Genomic DNA, 8093 nt, shown 5'->3' with positions numbered 1-8093 from the left:
AATTAAACACAATAATTAAGAAAAAATAATTTTATATTTTGCTGAATATAGAATGTTCACTTTAATCTTATATACAAAGTAAAGATTCGTAAGTCTTAATTAAAAACAAAACAACAGAATGCTAGGTATAACATTGCTACATCCTTTATCATGTTGCTTTTTGTTTGTTTTCTCCTAAGGTTATTAATATCATAAGTGGGATGATTTATTCTTGTTTATCTTGCATGCTCATTCTCTGTGCATATGCAGCACAATTGCTAGATTTAAATGCATCAAATGTGGTTGGACATAAGACATTAGTTCTTACAATAATGATCTGGAAAAACTATATCAAAGAAAAAGCAATAATTCAGGATGGGGAGATGGATCAGTAGATAAAGGGCCTGCTACATGAGCATGGGGACCTAAACTAAGATCCCTAAAATGCACACACAAAAAAGTGGCATGTATCTGAAAGCCCAGTGATGAGGAGGCAGATGTAGGTGGATCTTTGGAGATCACTGACCAGTCAGCCTAGATAGTCTGAACAACCCAGGTGAAGATCAATTGAGGAAGATATTCAACAGCAACCTCTGGCCTTCCTGTGTACATACAAACACACCACACACAACAACAACAAGTGTTCTTTTAGCATTCAGGTTACAAAGCTACACAATACATTTTGTAGCACATGATTGATTTTTTTTTTCTAAATTTTCACCTCAAAGACAATTCAAGGATCTCACTGTAAAGAACTCTTGACTCCATGGTTAAATAGTCTTCATGAGAATATTTCTTGCACCAGGTAAAGGCCAGGGAATTCCTAGCCTAGACCAGAGAAATAGCATTCCAAAGAAGGGGAGGTTTTAGGAAATAAACAGACCTCAGTGAGAAAGTGCCTGAGGTAGTGAAGGAGGAGTATTAGAAGAAGATATTAAATTTCCAGATCTTCACCACTTGGCAATTCTAAACAATTAAGATAATTTCTACTGTCTTCATGGAATGATTAAAAAAAAAGTTCCCACAAAGCTCAGTGAGAAAATGACCCAGTTTCCAGTACTTGAGAATAACAGTGATTAAAATGTATAATGAGAGCTCTGATATTCCTCTCCGCTGGGTATGCCACACCCAAAAGATGCTCATAAAAGCAATGATCCAGTTATTAAGTCTATACACTGACTAATGTCACAACTACCACAGTGCTTTATTATAAACACTGTCTGCCGTTGCTACAAAATTTACTTTGTCATTCTAGTATAACAGCAAGCAGGGTAACTATAACAGTATGTGAGTATAGGCCTACCAGCAGCACATTGCTTATGGACTGGTCCTTCCAGTTATAGATAAAGTGAGTTCCCTCTCTGTAGTTCTGTATCACCAACAGAATGTAATTTGTTAAATATTGGGAAGACCATAAATAAGAATGGTAACTGGTTATTTCTTTAATTACAGAATTCAGATGAAGCTAGTTGTCTCTTTATCTAATTTATGTCAAGCAAAAGCCCAAAGAAGGCCATGTTATTTAGGCTCAGTTATGTCAATGTTGATGCTGGTAACCTAGACAATACTTATTTCATAATAACTAAGCCTGTGCTTGCAACCAACAACTCCCCAATTTTATGGTACAATAACAAAACATGTGAGTTGTGTTAGCATATATTAATTATTTATTTTTTCTGACCCTTTCAAGACAAGAGAACTACAGTATATGATTTTCAAACATGCAAATCATGTCAAGTCACATCCAGTAGTAGTTCTACACATCTTCTCAGAAGGCATACACACCCAAGTAATGAAAACACTGTCAAGAACTCATATTCCCAACAGGCAGTGGGAGGATGACTGATGATTCTTTGAAACTACTCATGTCATGTGATGCACTAACCTGATTTTTCACTTAACATAAGATTATTACCAATTAAGAGTTGATTTAATCATTTTATGTCAGGAGCAGCATTCAACACATGAGACCATCAGTGCTCATCCAGATAAACCACAGTGTTCAGGGTTTGCAGAACAAACAGAAAATGATCCAATGACAGGAATAGTGCAAAAAAAGTACATGTCATCACTTTTCACATTGTATATGGGTTAAATAGTTCACTCGAAAGCAACAATTCAGGATGGTGAGATGGATCAGTAGATAAAGGGCCTGCTACATGAGCATGGGGACCTAAACTAAGATCCCTAAAATGCACACCAAAAAAAGTGGCATATATCTGAAAGCCCAGTGATGGGGAAGCAGATGTAGGTGGATCTTTGGAGATCACTGACCAGTCAGCCTAGATAGTCTGAAAAACCCAGGTGAAGATCAATTGAGGAAGATATTCAACAGCAACCTCTGGCCTGCCTGTGTACATACAAACACACCACATACAACAACAACAAGTGTTCTTTCAGCATTCAGGTTACAAAGCTACACAATACATTTTGTAGCACATGATTGATTTTTTTCTAAATTTTCACCTCAAAGACAATTCAAGGATCTCACTGTAAAGAACTCTTGACTCTATCACTGTAAAGAACTCTTGACTCTATGGTTAAATTAAATGTTCTTCTCAACTGTTCTCAGTCCATCCTGTCTTCTCCATGCCTAGACAAAATACCAATGCAATCTTTCCTTAAAAATAAAAAGTGTGAGATTTTTTGCTTTCAGATTCCCTCCCCAGCATTAAGCCTAAGGTCCCAAATTGCCAATAAAACAAGGGAGTGCTTAACCAGATCTGTGGTCTGCTTCTCTGTTGATCACATTAATCAATGACCTCAGAGATTCAAGAGACAAAGATGTGGTCCTGGTTACACCACCACATTACATCATCTCCCCAATAAGTTTTGTATCCTAACAAATATTTAAGTATTGGGAATTTCCATAAATCAAGAACTTGTATGTAAGATTTATTCATTGAAATACTTGAAACAGTTGGACTAGTGTCTACTTTTTATTTTAAAATTCAGATAAGAACTATTATCTCAAAAAGACCAAGTATTGGTAATTTCTTTAGCTCGATTGAAAACCTCAACCTTTTCTGTGGGTGTGATTAGATAAAGTGCCAAAGACATATGCAGTTTTGTATTTATTTCATGTTGTGTTTATAAGAATCTGGGCTGTGATGTTTATAGCCTAAAGTAATAATTCAAAACTTTCTAAAGCTATTCAAAGAGACCAAAGTTTTACTAGTGTCAGTGGGGGGGGGGGAGAAAAGCACTTACTGCTTTACAAAATAACTCATGGTGTGTGTCTGTGTTTGGTTTGTAACTATTTTATTAAGGCTTTTTAAAATCTATGTTTATCAGGGATATTAGCCTACAGTTTTCCTTATTATTGTTGTTGTGTTTTTACTTGGCTTGGTTATTGTAATAATAGAGTTGTTGAGGAAAATATGGAATGCTTCATAAACCTCTATTGTCACCCTTGCTCAGAGGCCGTGAGAATCTACTGTGTCGTTCCAATTTTAGTATACATGCTGCTTAAGCAAGCACATAATTGAGTTATCTCACCTAGAGAGACGACAGGAGGAGGGAAGCAATCTGAAGAATTGTCTGCTTTGTTTCTCATTGTGCAAGGGTAGGAAACAGCACAAAAGAAAGAGGATACATTGTTACAGTCCAGTGCAGTTCGCTGTGCTTTCTGTAGCATGGAAAGTAATTTAATTTCTTATTTTTACATTTTTCTAATGGTTGAGTCTGCTTTTCATTTCTTCCATCACCCATCCTTCTAGAGATCTGATAATCTAAAAACTATTTTGTTTCCACTTTGACAATATTTATTTGGTTCTTGCTCCAAAATAAAAATGTAAGAACTAAACAGCAGTCTCAACACGCAGCACCTTCTCCGATTTTGTTTCACCCACACAATCTGATTTTTACTTTTTATTTTCTATCTAAAACGCTTTCTGGTGCTGGATGTTTGTCTGAAAGTAATAAGGGTAAAATCTTGTACATGGATTTGCCCTATTTTGTGAATACAATCTGTTTAAATAAAAAGCAATCAACTTGGTTCTCTTTAAGATGAAAGTCAGAGCCAGGCAGTGGTGGTGCATGCCTTTAATCCCAGCACTCGGGAAGCAAAGGCAGGCTGATCTCTGTGAGTTCGAGGTCAGCCTGGTCTACAGAGCAAGCTCCAGGACAGGCTCCCAAGCAACATAGAGAAACACTGTCTCAAAAAAAAAAAAGAAAGAAAGAAAGAAAGAAAAAATGATGAAAATCAGAAAAGATCAAATCAGATCCCATCAAATTTATCAAGTTAGATATCTCTGGGGTGTTCTGGGTTCTGGGTCTTGAAAAACAGTCAATCACAGCTACTATAAAGAGTTCTCTGCTCCTTGCCATCCTTGGAAAGTCATATTATTTCTTCAGCAGAGTTCCCTTGTTTCTTCTTTGTCTCAGGTGGAAATATTCCAGAAACTATACAAGAGACATGAGCTTCTGTGGAAAACTTCCAAGGACACAAGAAACACCCAAATATAGACAGAAGAAAAGAAGAATATGCCAAGGACCTATGCCTCAGCACTGAACAAAGGAAAAATTAACTACTCCAAAATGGAGAGGGGCATGACCAGAAATGCTTCCCAAAAATTTCATGGTAAGGGAAAAATGAACAGGCTAGTTCAGTAAGTAATATACATAAGATGGAGAGAATCATTATGAATCCTCTTGCTTTTTGTTGTAAAGTCCACTTTGTCATGATTTTTTGTCGTAACCTGTTTTAAACCAGTTACATTCTTTATGACTGGTTTGGGACCAGTTATATAATTTTTTAAATATCAGAACCTCAACTCTTCCATTGTTTGACAATGTTCTATTGTACACAAACGTATTTACCCACGTATCAGCTTATAGAAACAAGTTTCTTCCATATGTTACCAATTATGAATAATAATACTATGTTCATGCAGCTCAATTTGGGTTATGTAATGCACTTTTGTGTTTAACCTTTTAAGAAATTTCCAGGTTATTTTCCAAACATCTGTATCATTTTGGTTTTCCTCACCACTGTGAACATCCTAATGTCTCTACATCATCAGCAACACCTGTCACCTGAATCTTTTCCAACATTCATCCTAGCAGGTACAAGGTGATGCCATGTGAAAATGTGGTTTGCATTTGTCTGATGGCTAATGTCATCAAGCATCTTTCATATGTTTGTTAGCTGCTTGCACATCTATCTTCTCTGGAGAAATAACTATTCAATCTGGAGGTCCATGTTGAAATCAGATTGTTTTTTACTATAGAAGTGGAAGATTTCCTCATTCATTCTGTATAAAGTCAGTCACAAGCTGTATGGTTTGCATTTTCTTCCATCCTATGGATTGTTCTGAGCATGTCATTGAAAACCAAAGTTTTTAATTTTGACAATGTTCAATGTATAAATATTTTTCCTTTTATTATGCCTACTTTTTAACTATAATAAATTTTTGCCTAAAAGTCATAGTTTTATTGCTATATTTTTATGAGTTGTATGATTTTAGATCTTATATTTAGTTTTATGACCTAAAGTAGTGTTTTTGCATACTCAAAAGAAAGAGTGAAACTTCATTCTTTTGCATAGGATATTCAATTGTACAGGCATCACTTGTTGAATTCAGTATTTTTATACCTATAGAGTGTAGCGGTATTCACAAATTAGTCACTGTGTGTGTGTGTGTGTGTGTGTGTGTGTGTGTGTGTGTGTGTTCTGAGGACTCATTAATGTCTTATTATATTTTCTAATTTTTAATCATTCATTTTTTCTTTAGTATTCCTTAATGAATATTTGATTTTGTGCAAAGAACTAAAGATAAAATTCAGAATTCTTTAAAATTAACTTGTGGGATGAAAGTAAAAAATACAATTTTCTTATCTTTAAAGTGCATTAAAACAAGGTCAGCAATAATTAATTCTGCAGTAACTAATATACTGAAATAAAAAGAAAATTAGAAATGAAGAAGTCATGTTGAAATGGTAGTCTTCCACACATGAGATGAACTCACTGGTGTGTGGTCTCCTTATTTTTAAATTGAGATGATAATCTTGCATGAAACCTGGGGTTTGATGTGAAGGTAAATCAAAATATTCTTGCAAAGTTTTTCATATAAAAAAATCCACAAAATCAAAATTTACAAAACAAAAAATGCAGCCATAAACTTAGTGCATAAAAAAATTAGAGTTATCTATCTATACATGCTGGAGCATGTGGTGTGGCTGAGATGGTGAACAGGAGCCAAGACACAAACTCTGGCCTTAAACAGCTTCTTGTTAGGAAGAAGGACTCTAGGTTCATGCCCAGTACAAATTTAGAGTTTGTGCCCTTTTAACTTCGCCTGTAGAATAATTACTCCAGGCAATCTGTGGCAAAGACAGCTTGTAAAAAGATTATAAAGAGACTATAAGATAATGAAGCAAATGGTGGAAATATAAAAATAGAAGAGAAGAGGCAGCTCCCGTGTTTGACATACTATGCACAACTGTTAGTTGTAGAGAGAATACATGCTGTGAAATTCATCACATAGTGAATATTTTCCAAAGTTTAAGAAAATGTCTTTCATTTTCCTAATAATAATTTATCTTTTACATGCAAAATCTCTCATTTCCTTTTTCCTTCTATCTGAGTAGACTTGCCCAAGAGTTTTCTACCCTGACTTATGAATATATAAGCTGTGTCTTAAAAGTGAACATTATACATGGCTTAGAAAAAAGAATTAAAAATAGACTACTCAGAAGCTGCCACAATTTAAGTCATACTGGACTCACTGAATGTATACCCATAGCTTAATAGATTGGTCAGTAGACAGTGATGTGTTTGGAGAGAGAAACTGGTAAAAACAGAGAGGAAGCCTGACCAGTTCTTACATTTAGCTCTCAAAGCAGACCAGTGCTTTTGGACATTCTTAGCAACCTAGTGATAAATGGTTTAACAACATCATAAAGGTTTTTATAAGCACAAATAAAAAACAATGTCCTGTGATATTAATTTAATTACATATATTTTAAAATATCAACATAAACAACAATATACAGATAGAGAGTTCAGAACTCTTGATTGTGCAAAGTATGGTTAAGTTTCTCCATAGGCTAAACACTCAACTGGAATAGCATGTTGCCTGGCTCTGTCCACAAACAATAAGGAAAAATGTAAGAAAAATCAACACAGGCATCCTAAAATTCCTCACAAATTAGAATTAAAGGCATAAAAAACAGAAAGTCAAACATTTATAGGAATGCATGAAACATTTGAGGACATGGTGGTCAATGGAGTCACCATAGCCACAGGTGGGTCTAGAGCCATAACATGGCCCTGTTTCAGTCACCACCACATCCAGAGCCTTAACAATAATCCATTCCTGGGTCCCTGTGTCAATCACAGCCGTGGACAAGGTCATATCCACAGGCCTCGTAGAACTCTACAGAACTGAAAAGCATGAGGTGAGCAGGTGGGTTCCCATCCCAGTGTAAAGGAATATTGACTGACATGCCATGTACCAGGGGCTCTTCTTCTGTGAATGAAACATATGCCTTCTCCCCATCTCCCTCAGCTTGTGTTGCCGTCTTTCATTATATCGTAGTGTCTTACAATTTACTTTGTCACAGCAGTGAAGGAAGTCTTCACATGATCTCTCACAAATCTGTTTCTCCCAAAATGTTTCTTTAGTTAAAAATAAGTGATTTTTATAAATCTATCACAAGTAACCAGCAATGTAGCACCAATCATGAAGGAGAGGGTCACAAGTGAGTACACAACTTTGTGAAGGTGCTTACAACATACCTTTTGCCTCTTTTGTCTTCCTGTTATTTCCATCTATGCCCTGGTGTATGTATGAAGTCAGAGAAGCACAATTATACTATGTCTACCTGCTTTCAAAATAACTTACAATTGGTGCTTGGTCTTATCTACCATCAATATAGAGTTAATTGCTGAAAAAAATTATCAGCATGTGTATCAAAACTATTCTTTATTAATAAATTATTCTTCTCTTTAGATTATGCATGCCTTGTATGTTTTTTATTGTTCTTTAGACAGGACCCTGATATCTAGTCCAGTCTAGCCTTGAACTTCATGTCTCAGCCTCCCAATTTCTAGGACAGTGGGAGTGTATCACCATGTCCAGATGTCTCATGTGTGTATTTTAATATATTCT

General features: G+C 35.5%; 1 non-coding gene across 1 annotated transcript; it reads right to left on the bottom strand.

Annotated features, from left to right (window-relative positions):
* Positions 1-3353: 3353 nt before the first annotated feature.
* Positions 3354-3459, bottom strand: LOC131923016 (U6 spliceosomal RNA). Its single transcript, XR_009382473.1, has one exon. It is a non-coding gene; the product is annotated as a U6 spliceosomal RNA (small nuclear RNA).
* Positions 3460-8093: the final 4634 nt, after the last annotated feature.

This window comes from Peromyscus eremicus, chromosome 12 (assembly GCF_949786415.1).
Source record: "Peromyscus eremicus chromosome 12, PerEre_H2_v1, whole genome shotgun sequence".
Lineage (NCBI taxonomy): Eukaryota > Metazoa > Chordata > Mammalia > Rodentia > Cricetidae > Peromyscus > Peromyscus eremicus.
The sequence above is the reverse complement of the archived record's forward strand: the minus strand, read 5'-3'. Positions and strand labels throughout refer to the sequence as shown.